This window comes from Harpia harpyja, chromosome 1 (assembly GCF_026419915.1).
Source record: "Harpia harpyja isolate bHarHar1 chromosome 1, bHarHar1 primary haplotype, whole genome shotgun sequence".
Classification (NCBI taxonomy): domain Eukaryota; kingdom Metazoa; phylum Chordata; class Aves; order Accipitriformes; family Accipitridae; genus Harpia; species Harpia harpyja.
The window spans coordinates 5532583-5548778 of NC_068940.1; the positions used below are offsets into that span (position 1 = coordinate 5532583).

General features: G+C 42.3%; 1 long non-coding RNA gene across 1 annotated transcript; it reads right to left on the reverse strand.

Moving 5' to 3' along the window:
* Positions 1-7261: 7261 nt before the first annotated feature.
* LOC128149321 (uncharacterized) lies at positions 7262-14063 on the reverse strand. The gene is made up of 2 exons (XR_008237616.1): positions 13336-14063; positions 7262-13241 (listed from the first exon to the last, which is right to left on the reverse strand). It is a non-coding gene; the product is annotated as an uncharacterized LOC128149321 (long non-coding RNA).
* Between the last annotated feature and the right edge of the window lie 2133 nt (positions 14064-16196).

Sequence of the window (16196 nt, forward strand, 5' to 3'; positions counted from 1 at the left end):
TGCATTTGTCTCGTTTGGGTTTTTTTTTTTTCTTTTTCAGATTCAGTTTCTTCAAACCCGGCCCTCTTCTACATGACCTTTTTGATCAACAGTCCTTTGTTGTGCTCCGAGGCCTTGGCAGCAGAGGACTGAATGACTACAGCTAATCCTTATCTAATGTTTACCTTTAAACTCTTCGGGTCTTGGCACAGGTTCGAGACATTTGTTTTGTTTAGGTTTTATAACTCTAAATGATGAGCATTGCTTGAAAACGTGGTCTCCTCCAGAGATCCCAGGGTTCTCGGCTGATGTTCCCCTCTGCTCCCGCAGTCACCCCCATCTCTAGCCCACAGAATACTTGACTTTTCTGCCTCACCACCTCAGAAATTAGTGGATTACCTCAGCTCTTCTGATACATCTTTTGGCAAGTCAATGAAAGTCAGGTTGCCAACTATTTTCATGTGGAAAACAGGCCTCTCCCTATCTTTTTAAGTGTAGAAGACATTTTTTGTGGAGAGGGGACTCGAAAAGTCTCTTTGTCAGATTCTGCAGTTGCCTGTCATTTTAAAAACCAACTCCAACTGTTTTTTGTGACTATTCCGTCTTCTCACAGGAGTTTCACTGACAAAAATTTGTGGCTGATTTTCAAATGGCAAACCAATATGAAACTTTCTAGCCTTCCTGCCCTTAAGAAAGCCTATTACCCCATATATTAAGATCTAGTATTGTTTCAGGCATTGCAGTGTAACACTACATCCCTGGCAGCTCCTAGAACAAAACCATTAGACACATGGGACTCCCCCTCCCCAGCAACTTTATCTCAACAAGTACTTCATTTAAGCAAACAGCCTAAAGCATGACTCATACCCCAGTGAGAGACAACTATTTGAAAACTTGAGGGCTGCTATAGCTGACCACAGCAAGGGCAAAGGTATCAAAAATAAGCCTAAGACTACAATTGCAGATGCAAAACAAATTAATACTCCCATAGAGGGAAAGCCAGATCTGCCAGGCTGCCCAAGCCTCCGTGGGAGATTTGGCTGCTGTGGCAGCACAAGAACAGCCTGGGGCCAGACATGGAGGCTCTGGCCCTTCGAGTTAAGCATATATGCACTTTAGAGGGTTGCTGATAGTGGGAAACCCTTGGGCTCAGCATTTCTGTTACCAACCGGGTCTGTCCTTTTACAAACAGTAACTTACCATTTTCTCTGAAGCAAGTTTTCACCAAATTTGAAAGTCCCCTTGGTGCACTTCAGAGCTGTAAAGTTAAGCCGAAAAAAGGTACTTTGTGTTGCTTTGGTTTTGTTAGTTTTGGGTTTTTTTTTTTTTAATTAGCACACATACAGTTAAAAAGCCCTCATGCAAAGTTAGAGCGAGTCATTAAAATTACCTCTAAACTTACTGTGAAATTGCTTGGGATCTTAAAAAAAATAAAAATTGTACACAGTCTTGCCCTTTCCCCGTCTCTAACAGCAACTGCTGAAAAGGTGCAAGTTACCAACTATTGAAATGCTACATAAATGCCCTAAAATAAATCAAGAATTTATAACCAAGTGAAACTCACTTTCAGCTTCACAATGTGCAATAACATATTAGTGACTGATCTATTGCTTATGAAAAGAAAGAAAAATACAAGAAAAAGCCTTTTCACAGTTCAATAGAAAGTTACAATATTTGAGAAATGAATAAGAAGTCATGTAATGGCTTTGCAGCTTTTGAACTTTCACATGTTTCAGATTTTTCTAATGCTTGTGCAGATTAAAGAGATTCACATCTCAATGGCTGGGGCACCTCGCATTTTTTCTGGATCAGGTTTAATGCTTTCCACACTGTAGAAATTTCACTTTGTATGAACACACCCTGAATTTAAGGAATTTTTCATACTTAGGTGTGTGTTTTCTAGTATGTTTCTTTTTATGTTAACCCTGTCAAAGCGCAGAGTGTCTGGATCATACGAATGAGCAACTCCTTCAATTTCACACATCAATACACCGGGCCTTTTCGGCATGCGCTTCTTTCCAGACCCCAAAAATAAATTAAAAGGGGGAGGAAAAGTCAGGAGACAATAAAATAGAAGACATCCATATTTTTTCACTTTTGTGTATTATTATCTCAACCTGGACCCCAGGAACAAAAGGAGAACCATTTATTTCAGTAATGTGCAAAGTTCATGGTTTTAAAGCTACAACTACACCCTTTTCATCTCTTTAAAAGACATTTCAAAGCAGGGCTGTGGGACCCAAAGAAAGAGAGTAATCTCTGAAGTCTATCCAGCTCACAGAGAAAAAAAAAAGCATTTTCTACCCTTTGACATAGGATTAAGGAGTGACAAAAAGCCACTTCATCCTTTCTAAAAAAATGTCTATGTGCATGCTTGAATATGATCTATATTCTAGTGGCTATCAGGAAGGCGTGGGTAGCACCTAGAATCTAGAAATAATCACAGACCTCATAAAAGCCAGCATGTATGTTAAGTCCTTGTGGCTCAAAGACAAGGGGAACCAAATGTTTTAAAACATTTGCACACAATAGGCATGAACAAACCAAGATGTAAACTGCTTGGGGGCTGTGCAGAACTGAATCTAGTGGATAAACAGAGGGGATTTTTTTTTCTGGTTGTAGACCCATGGAGTAAGATAATATCAGACAAAGCAAGCAAAGGGCATGTGAGAGCAACGAAGAAGGTGACACTGGAAAGATGGAGTTTCTTTTGAACACCACTTGTAGCAATGCCCATTTGGGGTATTTCTGGAAAACAGCTCTCTGATGATTTTTGCCTATGTTTAGGGAAGTAAAATTACATACACGCTCTGTGAATAAAGCACATTGCCACAAAACTACCCCAAAAATACATTTCACTTCTATCACCAGTTTCTTGTTCATATGGGAATTACTTGCCAGCTTCTGAATTCTGACCATGCAACTTCGGCCTAAAAAGCAATATAACAAAAATATACACTTTCCACCAAAAGAACAACTTTTACATACAAAACCAGAACTTTTACAAAGAGTAACAGAATTCTGTTTGAAAAAAACTTATCCTTTCACTCTGGGAAATAACCAAGAAACTGCTTTTGTGGTACTTCAACGTTCCACAGGGACATTTATTACTGAATTTGCATTTATGACTATGCTCAGTCCTTTTCATTCAACCTAAGCAGCTGTAACCACCAAAATAATGTAAAAAAAAAAAAAGTCACATTATGGAATGATTTTTCTTCAATAATACATGAGTTCCTTGTGAATTAATGTCAGATGATGTTATTTTCTCCTGAAGTTTTTCAGATCTGCCTGTATGACAAAGTATGCTGGCATGTCTTTAAATACAAATATTTTTCAGGAGAAATCGTATGTTCAGTGTTCAGATTGCTTATGTCTGCTTTTCAGCCTACAATATAAAGTTTGAGGTAAAAAAAATGTTTTGGTAATATAAAACATTAAAATAAAGACCAGTGAATATATGCTGAGTTCCTATTGTGTACATTGTAAACACACACAGGAGCATTTTGCTGACTCATCAAGGGTGAAACAAAACCCATAAGACTATATTTATTAAAAAGATTTTTCTCCCTGAGAAAACAGTGCTTTTTTTTTTTTCTATTTTGCTCTGCTCCTGATGTGATTTGCAGTGTTGCAAGCAAGTGATTGCAGTAAACCTAGAGCTTTAACTGAATTTGTTGGTCTCCATCATTATGCAGCACTGGAGTACAGCCAAACCTTCACTGCCTTGCATTTCTTCTAACTTTTTCTGCAACAGAAATTACCAACCCATCTAGAAATCTTCAACTACAGAACACTGCTGTTCCAAAAACCTGGCTGCCTTCCGATTTTTTTGCATGCTCCAAATTCCTATTAAAGTCAACACTAATATGAGGCAGCCAGGACTACCTAAGGCTATCAAGAAGCCAAGGTTTATGAGAGAGAGGTGGTTTAAATAAAGGGTATTACCTCTCCTTACAATCACCACCAAACTGAAAACAGCTTCAGTTGAGCCGAGCAAAGGCGGCAACCTACTGTTGGCAGCACTTGAAACTTTGGAGAATCCCTCTGGAGAGTTGTGCAAGCAGGCACTGGGCCCCAGTCAGCCCAGCTCTCCAACGGCTCCACCAGTGCCAGGCTTTCATTCGGTCTCATAGCTCTGATTTCAGGTGATCTACTGTTTGAAAACACACAACCGAGTTGATCTGCACAGCATTAGTTCCCTGTCCTGCTTCTTAGGAATGTATCATAATGTGAATACCTGGTTTGCGAAATCAAACATCATCTGTCTGCTTGGGCTCCTTGGCCTGCTATTCACTTGCTTCTTGCAAAAGAAATGAGCTTGCTCTCATAAAACAAGGGAAAACATGTTGGAGGGCAGTGCTTAATCTTCATATCTCATGTTCAGCTAAACTCGTATCAAATGTGAACTGATGCTACAAATATAGGCACCAGAGAAGACTATTTTTCACGTTTGCAACTACCTCTTCACAACCACAAAAACATTGGGAACAGTGAATATAATGCCATGAAATCAAGGTCCAATGTGAAGACAAGTGTGCTACTCCCTGGCTGTTAACAGAAAACACTTGATGGAAACAAGATCAACTGGCTGTGACGGAGCAAATAGGGCACTGAAGTGCACTGGAATTTCTGCTCCTTTATAAAAAGGATGTATCCATAAAACTCACGAAGGAACGTAATCTTATCAACCATTGGAAAGGGAAAAAGAAGAAAAAAAAAAAGGAACAGAACTCATGGTCTCATCTGTAAGTTGTAGACAACTGTAGGTTTGAGTTTCAAAGGAGTAATATGAAGAGCTGCTGGACATGACTTCACTAGGAATTTTAGCTCAGCTAAAATGATGCATATGTGTGCCTGTGCACACACACAGGAATTGCAGGTGAGATCTACAATACATTGCCATCGTCAGAGATCATGAACAGGAGATTTAAACTAAGATTCATCAGCCATTTGTTTCAACCGTAACCAAACCAAGCATGCAGCACAATGCACCATCTCGTCCATTCAGCATGTTTTCTTAATGATACAAACTCTGCACAAAATCTATCACCAATGTCCTCTACTAACTGCCATTACTTCAATCGCCTCAACCTTGAAATAACAAAAAAAAATTGACGTCAGAAAAGCCTAATTACTGTGTCTTTATGTAACAAGAACATGGCAAACCCAGACACAACTGTGGTATACCTACCTCCAAATGAGTAACTTTGTTGAATATTGGTGTAAGTACTGTTTATGCAACACTGAAGTGTCAAAAAAAAGAAAAAAGGAACCCACCATTAATTTCGGTGGCGATAACAGCGTAAGTTGCTAGAGAGCTAGAAGGCATTTATTTTTAAAGATTGTTGTGTTCTGCCTCCTTCTACATCTCTACGAGCCCTAGCTTTGTGGGTCGAGACACAAGCCATCTCATTACCTGAGTTTCTGCAACCTGTTAGAGACTGGATTCTCTTTGGCCTATTTGTTTTTTCACTTGTTGTTCCATTTCATCAAAACTAAAGACAGTTTATGATGAAAGCAGAAGTATACGGGAAAACGTAACTATGGAGACTAACCACAACTCAACCTTATCTGCTCGGCAGTGAAGTGGTATTTCTCCACATTTTCTCGTACTCAAGAGCAAATTTATAGATATCGCTCAGAAAAAGTAAGCTTTCAAAGCATTTTCAGAGGAACAGAGGGAAAAAAAAAAAAAGTAGAAATAGAAACACCACACTTTGGAGCAAAAGCAGAAAAAAAGACATGTTCAGGGGAAAATACCAGAGATGAAAGCCTGGCCCCACTGAATTCCAGGATAAAACAGCCATTGGTTTCAACAGGGTCACGATCTCTGTCAAGATCTGAGTCTGGATTCACTTTTGAAGTAGGTGTGGCCTAAGAGCAGGAGGGAAGAATTAACGATAAAATAAAATATATCTCTCCCTCTTAAACAGCCCATCATGCGTTTCATTTTACATTGCTATTGACTACAAAAAGGGCACGAGCGCTTATGAAACCCGTCTATCTACGTACACCCTACTTTTCACCACAGTATCCTTTTTGTTATCTTTGTATTACACAGTATCGTGATTTTTTTTTGTTGTTGCTGGTGGTGAATGGGATGACAGCATTAACGTAATGGTTATGCTACGCTCCAGAATTGCATGAATTTTATGACAAGCCACTTTTCATCATACACAAACCAGCATCATACATCTAGACGCACAGATTTTGGTACCACCCTGAGACAACTGTGATTACATATTATATGCGCCAGTGTTGTATTTGTGTAAGTTATGCTTGTGTCTTGTATACACATTCACACGCACTACATGTATACAGCATTTCTGAGTGTAAAGGCACACACATCCACGGATGCAGGAAAAGCATGAATGTGGGAGCCACAATAACGCTGCTCCTGGCTGATGGTAGTATGTTACAGAATTTGTTTCCATGTTAATGGATCACAGAAAAAAAATCTTGTAAGGATTACTTTAATTTGTAAAACATTTGTATTCCCTACTGTATTGCAATAAAAGGAATGTGCCAACTGCCAGTCTTTTAAGAAATGTGATACAATGCCTCGTACTTTTGGTTTGAAATCGGAACTGAAACACATTTGCTTCAGAAGAACTGATCTTTATGGCCCTGGCAGGAGGTGAAGGCTGGGAGTCAACTCGCTCCTTGTGGCTGTAATCCCTTCATGGGAATCTAGATGTGTCGCTCTATATCCTGTATCCTCTAATCATTTTCAGAAGAACAGAAAGTCGCAATGACATCACAAAATGCGCAACAAATCCACAACCGGCCATGATTTCGAGGTCAGGAATACACCAAGCAGCATAGCCATCTCACAGCTGTAAATGGAGGCTGGATTCTGGGTCTTTTGCTGGAAAAAAAAATAAAAACTATGGCCTGCATATGCTGCCAGTAAATCAGCACTCGCTTAGCCACCCTAGAGCATGAAACTCAGCATAATAGATCTTTCATAGCTCACAGGAGAGGTCATGGTACAAGAATGTTGAACAATACAACACAATCTTTTGTAGGTAAGCAACTTCAAGGTAGGAGGTGTAAGTTGTTGCAACGACAGAAATCTCAGAGGAACTCATCGGAAAATGATTAACATGTTTTTTCAAAGGAATGTGCACAATTGACAATATTTTCAACACAGACATCTATTTCAAACTCCTCTGGCGTCCTGTTTCTTATGCTTTATACACACACACAGAGCTCAGATTTTGGTTTTGTTTCATTAACTCCATATTTCTGCTACTTGTAATTACCCAAAGCATTATGATCAGATTATTCACACATTCATTTATTTGGAATAATTCCCATTAAAGATACTTTCAGAAAAGTAACCTAATGTTGAATACAATTTCTAGTGCGCTGCATTTTCTATATTTAACATGTCACTTGATGGTTTGTTAAGCTGTCTGATTTGATGTTTGTTATAGAAGTTCGCTGCGTTGAAATCCTAAACAAACATCGAGGATACAACTCTTTTCCACAGAGTATATACGCTTCATATTGTTTGTTGCTTTTCTTTGGACTCCCTCTTTTTTAGCAGGAATATACCAAAATAAGATGACAGTCAAATAATTTTTCTAGCAAATAGGTTTCTGTTGAAATTAATATAACATTGCACACTCATTTTGATTTGCTGAAGTCCAAGTTAGCTAATATCCCAGGTGAACTGGATGCAACTACAACTGGCTACAACCAACAAGGGCAAGAACCTCAACAGACAATTGCACACAAAGGCTGACTGTTGCCTAGCATCCTGAAAGCAAAATTGGCTTTTCCTCCCATAAGGAACTGACTTCCATGCCAGTACGTCCCTTCTGTTAGCAAAGAGGCTGCCCACCTGGGTACGAGCCACCATACTGGGATGGCACTGGGATGGGCTGAACCTGGCCATGCTCCAGCCCTTTTCTCTGATCACTTGAACTGGTTCGTCACTGGGAAAGCAACCGGGGAGAAGCTCAGCAGACAACACAACACAGAGATAAGTTTGGAAGACCGATGTGAAAACCACAGCCCAGGTGGGAAGCCACAGCCACTGACAGCATCGCACAGGAAAGCAGGTCAAGACATCAGGCTTTGATGAAGAGAATATCGCTGAGGGAAGTGGGACCAAAACTGCAGTTTCGCTTTCTGGAGTCACCTCTAGGGACAGCCAAGGAGAACACAATTACTGGGCATCAAATAGTGCCTCTCTTCACTTTCACTTCTCTAAAAAACCCGTCACTCCATGGGACTGTCAGGAAGGAGCAGCGAAGGAAGTGGTGTGAGTTTCAGTAATGAACCAAGGCCAGGAAAGAGACATCGGAAATTCAAATCTATAGGAACTGAATGCTTTGCCTTGGCCACAAAACACATTCAAATGCGTGTCTCCATTTCCAGTTGCTTCCTCTTCATACCTTCCCGAGAAACTCCAGGGGCCAAGGCAGGGGAGCTCTGCGTCCGGGGAGGCTGCTGGCTGTCCAGACAGACGTGCAGGCTGCTCACCCCCCTCTGAAAGGTTATCTCCTTCGTCCAAGTATTTCAAATGAAATCCTTTCAGACACAAATGAGCTCTCTACTTTTCAGCACCCAGTCACGTTTTTTATTTTGCAATTCGGAAGACTTTTGGGTCCCTCTCCCCCATCCCCAACTGCCTCTTACTTTGAAAATTCCCAATTCTTCGAATCTGATGTCGTGATGCGTCGCCATGAAAAATTAATTTAAAATTATAAGCACTAAATTGTAACTTCTTTGCATGGTAAAGGATCACACAGAGGGGAATTGCGGTTTAAACAAAGATCTTCTGTAATTAGTGATAATAACAAAGGAAATATTCATAATTACATTGAAGGATTCTTCACTGAGTATTGTTTTTATTTGCTTCCTGAGGGAGCACAGAATTCTCTGAAAAGATAACACTATTTTAGGCAGATGTAGATAAATAAAAAAGGGTATCTAGAGAATCCATCTTCAAACCAAAGCCTGAAAAATACTCCAAAATCCAGAAGAGGTTCTCTAATTGATCTGATTACAGGCCAGGCATCAGTTCTCTGCTAGGTATGCAGTGCTGATATGTCTGTAGTATGTAAACACCTTTTCAGATGAACATGACACACAACACTGCAGCATACCCTTGGCGTCTGTCTCTGCATATAGGAGACATAGTCTGGGGATTAATTTCATCCACCAACATAAACATAGGACTAATTTTGTGAAGTACAGATAGCTAAAAATAGCCGAGAGTAATGTTATGCAATAAAACCTGGTATATGTTTCCCCTTTCCAGACAAGGGAATCTGACATAGCTTCAAACAGAAAGAGGCAGCAGTCTGACCAGAACACAAAATATATTCATTTCATTCCCTTCCAAAGAGACACCGTTTGAATCTCCCATGCATTAAAGATGCATGCCCACTGTCATATCATTTCAACGCCTTAAATAGTAAATGATGATCAAAAATTCACAACACTTCTGCCCTCCCCTGGAAAAAAAAAAATGGGTCAAAAATAAATGGAAACAAACTGTCTTCTGCTCCTTTTTATGCATTTGAGAGAGGGGAAAAAAAAAAAAAAAGAGGGAGATAAATCTGCATAATACTGAACCGAATCTCTTTAATTCCAGTCAGCTTTTATCATTCAATCACCGAGTCTGTATGTGGAAAAATTCATGCTAATTCCCCCTAGCAACAGCCGCAGCCTATCAGGGGGAGCCCTGCACCAGGCAGCTGCCAGCCAGCAAGAATAACTCTAAGTAGGTCAGGCCTGCATTTCTAAAAATGCCACGGTCTAGTAACCCCACTGTCCCGTCTGTCTGCCCTGCCCCATAATAACCTCGATTGCTCGGTGACACAATGACATACTACCCTGTTAGAGCGCAATCAAATCACGCTGCATTATTCTGCTGCGAGCATCGCTGCTGGATGAAGGACCCGTCGAGGGGCAGCATTAATCAGGCAGCCATTCATGTCCACTAGCACTTCACTCTGGAGATGGGGCCTGCATTAATGACCAGCTGTTTGAACTAACACAAACAAAATAATGTCTTCCACCCTGTTGGCTACGCAGAATACACTATTCTAATCAGGCAGGTTATGCTCATTGACTAAGACTAAGATGTAAATTAAACAGCCCCAGACAATGCCAGCTTTTGTAACCTTCTATTAATTAAAGTAAGTATATTTAAATTATACTACACACAATTCAAAGAGCTATTGGTTTAATATACAGAGTCATCTCCTCCTACAAGTTTGTGTTCACAGTCCAAGGGAAAAAAAAAAAAAACACCACCCCACTGTTTGCATAATGCAATCTACCTATCCTGGTAAATTAAAGAGCGACATAAACAGAGCTGAACTACAACCGGCTTCTGCTGGGAGCAGGGAACCGCGCCAGGCTTCTTAGCAATCGGGCAGCGTGAGCAGCGACAGACACGCAAACTGAATATTGTGAAGGGGTATTGATAAAAGCCCTGTAAACATCTTCCAGCCGCAACGCAGAGAAAGGCCAGTCGGAGCAGATTAAGCCCCCCCTGCAATCTCGCTGCTTCAACGCTGCCCAGTTGCCTGCACAGACCAAAAAATAATCGCAGAGGTCAGAAAGCTCCTGGCGGGGTCCGGGCATGTGCCTTTAAGAGCACATAGCCGCACGCATCCCTCTTCCCCGCGCAGCCCTGGGGACTTCTGTGTGGCTGCAAGATGCTGCACGAAGCCCTTTCCACCCCCCCCTTACTCTTAACCAGAGAAACCTTAATATAAACCACACCAGACCCTAGCGAGTCTTCTCTGGGGTGGTATTTCGGTACCAAATCTGTAATGCCAGAACAGAATTTCAGCGCGCTTGCTTTGTGTTTAATTACACCCTTCCTTTTAAACACCTCCGTGCGGCTCGCCGGTCTCTCCTTTCAGAGCATGCCTCCGTGTCACGCAGCTGCCTGTATGGGATGGAGCTGGGAAAGACATTTTCTAGGATAGACGGTTCCTCTGCATTTTTTTCCTGAAGGATTCGCACTTTCACTCAGTGAATGCGTGCCCTCTGACAAACTGATAATTCAGTCTTCACTGCTGCAGGATTCAGCAAGCCTTGTACATGTAGCGCATCCACATTTGATTTAGGAACACAGCAGATTCATTAATCCATTTTGCTCTTTCTTGTTTGAACCAGGCTTGATAACCAGGTTATGACTGTCTTCCTTTGCTTTGTGGCACACATCACATAGCTATTCTTGGAGAGATACAGTCACTGACGTAACCGTGGACTCCTAATTACAAGCTGCTGACATTTTGCTCGTCTCTGCAGCTTTGAAGCTGTGAGTTAAGAGTCTCTCTTCCTCCTCCTTGCTTGCTTTAAACTGCCTGAGTTAGAAGCGCACCACAGTTTCAGAGAGGTATAGGAGTGGCATGAACTCCTTTGCAGAGCCTGCTGTATTGCCAAGGTTATTTTTCTTTAAGCAAACAGAAAACTACAGTTTGGGAGTAATAAGACTCCTTTGCCCCCAGCACAAGAATGTTATCCAACAGCTGGCTAAATATAATCCAACACACAGGGCTGCCTTTGTAGGCTGGGTAACAAATAGTGGAAGGGCCAGACAGGCGTCTTGCAGGGTAGCTCACCATGACTATTGGGAAATCCCCTCGTACACGTTTTAGGATGACATTATGGTCTACGGATTTGTATAAAAGGAAAAAAAAAGGAAGAAAAAACCCCCCCTCTTTCTCAGTAGGCAGCTGCTAGAAGCCATGCCAAGCCCTGCTAGCTGAGTGCAGCGCTTGTTTCCCCTATCTCTGCGTTGTTCAGACATGGCCAAGCCAAGCTGCCTACCAAACTAAATCTGCCTGTCCTGTGACAAGTCTACCTGCTCTAAAAACGCAGTCTCCCCCATGCGTGTTTGGCAATAAAAAAATACACCCAGGTACATCTTAGAGAAATCTATTGCCAAATGCGAGCATTGTCTTTTCTCAATAGATGAAGAATCCTTTTTAATTAGAAGCTGAATTTGAAATTCTAAAACAAACAAAAAAAGACGTAAATATAACGCTGAATATAAATGCTCAGTTGAGCATTTAGCCATCTGATGACTGTGGTAGCCAGCTGGTCTAGAAGTCATCTGGGATGCATTTATTTTGATTAGATTGATCACATTTCTATTTACAGTATAGAATTTTTCACCATACTGAATACAGCTGTGTTTATAAAGATTTTAAGATGGAGAAAACGAAACCCCACAGTTTCCCTCAGCACAGTGCAGAAGATTCAGTGCTTCAAGGTGTTAAGCGGAAAGGATCTGCTTTCACATTTCTGAACAGAATTCTGCCTACATCTGCTTTCGCAAAGTGCCGCCTCAGTCAGGAAATGGGTGTAGAGCTATAGCTGAAAATACAAGCTGCAGTCAAGCCTGACCCAGCCAAGTGACAAACTTCCTCTGTAAATTGGTCAGAAATGTCTGTCTTTCATGTTTATACATGCTCACACACACACAAAAGCACGCACATACATATCTATACACACAGAGTGCGTGGCTGCTGTTTTCCCTGGGGATATCGCTGCAGCCACCTAGCTCATCAGTTCCCTCCCTGACAGCATCAGGAGTGTTCGAGCTACAATTTACAGTCCCTCCGTCCATACGCTGCTTTGTTAATCAAGCCGTCCTCTCTGCAACGAGAATGCACAGAATCAGACAAACGGCACGTAGCATTTCTTCTTCCTTTGCATTTGCATTCGCTCGCTCTCTCCTTCTCCCATGGCTTTGCCTTAACAGGCAGACACAACCGATACCTTATTTATCCATCTCCAGCACAACGCTGAGGTGAAACCCGACTGCAGCACTGTGGCTTCCCCATGTTAATCCTCTGGAGCAGCAGAGGCTGGATTCTTGCTGCTGATGCCCTTGTCGAGCACTGGATTACTTTACATGATATTTCTTTAAGCTTTCACCCACCCCATCCTAGATGAACACCCCTCCTTTCTCCTCTACGCCCCCCCCCCCAAAGAAAACCCCAAAACCATCACATATCGCAACCCTTTGCTTCCAGAACCAACAGAAAAAACGCGGCTCCATCGCTCTTCTTCCTTAGCAATGTGCAGACGAGTGAGTTTCGAGTCAGCCCAGCCCGGGTGAAGCACAGGCAGTGAGACTGCAGCAGCCCCAGCAGCAGCAGAAACAGCAGCAGCCGCCCAGGTAAATGGGGGGAAAAGCAGGCTGTGTTGAGAGCGGTGCAGCATCGTAGCTGTAAGGAAAGACAGTCTCGCTTCTTCCGAACGGTGCAGCTTTATGCCTGCAGGAACGGAGAAAAGGGAAGACCCAGAATTAAAAATAAAAGCCAAAACAGTTAAGAAGAAACAATAACTATAATAATAAATTATTGTAACTTTATTTTTCTGGGCTTTGGGGGTTTTCTGAGGGGGTGTCTCTTCTCCTCTCCTTCCCCAAAGTCTCCTGTGTTGCTGGATGCTACTGTCCAAGAGTGCGGAGTCACAAAGGCTCACTCTCCAAAGCGCAGTGAGACCAGCATCACATGAGAAACCACATGACGCACCCAAATCGGATGCTGATGTGGTCCACTATTTCACTCGGGGGGGGAAAAATCTCGACCAAAACATGCCCCTCTCTAGTGATTAGAAAGAATTTCCCTTTAAAAAAAAAAAAAAAAGGCCAAAAAATAAATATCTCCCTATCTATCCATCTTCAACACCAATGCTTCAGGAGGCAGGAGAATGCTGTTCCACAGACACTAGCTGGATGGCAGCAATATTACTTCCAGACTACGTTATTCAACGCTGATTCCACTTAAGTGAATTCCTGAAAAGCATACTCCATGTCTTCATAACATGAACAGGCTCAGAAAACCAAGTCCATTATCGTTCCCTGCAATCTGTATCCAAACCTGTGTTCTGAATAATTTATTTGAGACTAATAAGCTGTTTGCCAAGACCACTCCTTTTCCCACTCAGCCCCACACTCATGAGCGACTACAGCAAGAAACAGAGGGGCATTCACCGTTTTCGTAACTGGTAATTTTAGTAAATGCACTATCCCACAAAATAATCAGGAAAAAATGAGCAGAAGGGTTTTTTCCTCACGTATGGACACGACAGGGCTCTCTGGTTTGCGGACGGTGGCAACGTTTTCCTGACATTGCCGACTCAAAAGCTTTCAATCCAAGTCAAGAAGCAAACACTCTTGCCTGCCAATTCCAGCAGAGGTGTTGTGCCACACTGTTTAACGCAGAAACATCTGGACACCCCTGGCAGTCCCTGAATAAGAGCGTGCTGCTCCGCAATGCTGTTCACTGTCAGGGCACCAAGCAGTTAACATCCTTGGCTGTTTTACCATCTTGCCTATAGGAGCATGGAACCGAGGGACTGGTTCGCTTGAGAAACAAAAGCAAAAAAGCTGACCTTGATGATCGATGGAATTGCTGCTGCATAAAGTTATCATCCAACAAACAGTTAGCGGTTTGTAGCTTGTTTTACTCCTAACATTTGTTCAAGTGACAGAGCAGGTGGCACAGTGTCCTCCATCCCCTTTGTTTGCAAAAGCCGGGCACCACCTCGCAACGCTGCGCTCTCTGGCTCTTTACACTGAAACCGTACACAGTGTCGGGGAAATGTAAGAAGATAGCTGCCGTGAATCCGCGCAGCTGTTTTGCACAGCATCCCATTGCAAGCTCCGAAGTTATATGATGGAGATCAAGCACAGAATTCCCCAGAAGAGAGAGAGATGCCTAGCACTCACACGGGGACGTGCAATCGGAGCAAAACCCGAGTGCTCTTCCGTGCCGATTTCAACCTTCCCAACTGTTCACGCAATAGCAGATTGCAAAAATTTGCACAAGGCAGTTGTAGCTTGTTCTCATTGGCTCCTATCAGAAAGGGGTTTTGCAATGGGCTGCACCTAGGAGTTGCCTAAATTCCATGTAAAATCCAGTTGTAGCATTCATCCTCAGCGTGCAGTTAGTGTTCAGGAGAGTCACAGAACTGCACGTACAGAAATCACAAGATTACCAGAGTCATCTGAGGGCGTGTTCACCTGTGGGGTTAATAATTGCAGCATTGGCAAGTCTTTGCTGGAAAACAATAGTGGGACACCCAAACTCAGACTGTAGCTAATGGATATAATACTGTATTTTCAGACGCAGTGTCAGCTCATATGGAGAATAAAGGCTGCGGATGACTTTTTCTCAGTCCAAAAGATAAACGTTCCTGAGGCAGGGACCCAGTGCAGCAAAATAAGTATCTTCAGGGCTTTGGATTACAAGATAACAGGAGCTGTCCTGGTGACCAAGCTCATTGTTCTTAACCTACAACAATTATAAAAGCATGGCTCACAATGGCTTCTTGTCCATTCTTATCAGTTTCTAAGACAGAGCTGCAGGAGTTCTTGACTCTGTGAGCTGATGATCTTTCCCACTTGACACCAGGAGCTCACTTATCTGTTCTGACTTAGAATCACAGATATGTTGGTTGGAAGGGTCCTCTGGAGGTCAGCAAGCGAACCCCCTGGCTATCATCAACACTACATCAGGTCAGCTGCAACTTCATCCTGAAAACCCTCGGAGATGGAGATTCCATAACCTCTCTGGGTAACCTCTTCCAGTGCTGCACCTCCCTCCCTGAGAAAATAAATGTGCAGGAAATAAATGTTCTTTCTCTATTGCTTACATACACAGCCTTCACTGCACTGCTAGTGGGAAATACCGAATTGCATGCATCTTCCTAGACCTAACACTAAAACCAAAGAGAAGAAGTCAAGGAATGAAGAGACTTTGCATACTCATTTAACCAAGTTCAGCTCAAATCAGTAGCACCTCCAAATTGCTGCCATCTGATGATCATTTTGATATCTAGATGCTTCCAGTTCAACTATTAACCAAACCACTTAAAACCCCAGTGAACACCCTGATAACAATTCCAGTGTTCTGCCATGTGTTAGGCATGAGAAAAAGGAGAAAAACCAAAGACCCGATGCGTGCGAAACCTGAACTACTCTCAGAAGGCAGAATTAGGGCTGAACCAACATGGTACCTGGAGGATACCGGTTTATTCAGAATATGCAATATAGGACACATTTTTCAAACAGACCTGAAAAGGGGGCCCTACCGTGCTTATAGATATATTCACAAGCTTGTGAAAAACCTCCTATGGAGGTACATGATGTATGTACCTTTAAACGTGACCCAGAGATGCACAGTCACATTAGACTCAAATGAAGGGGGAGAAAGGGGAAGAGA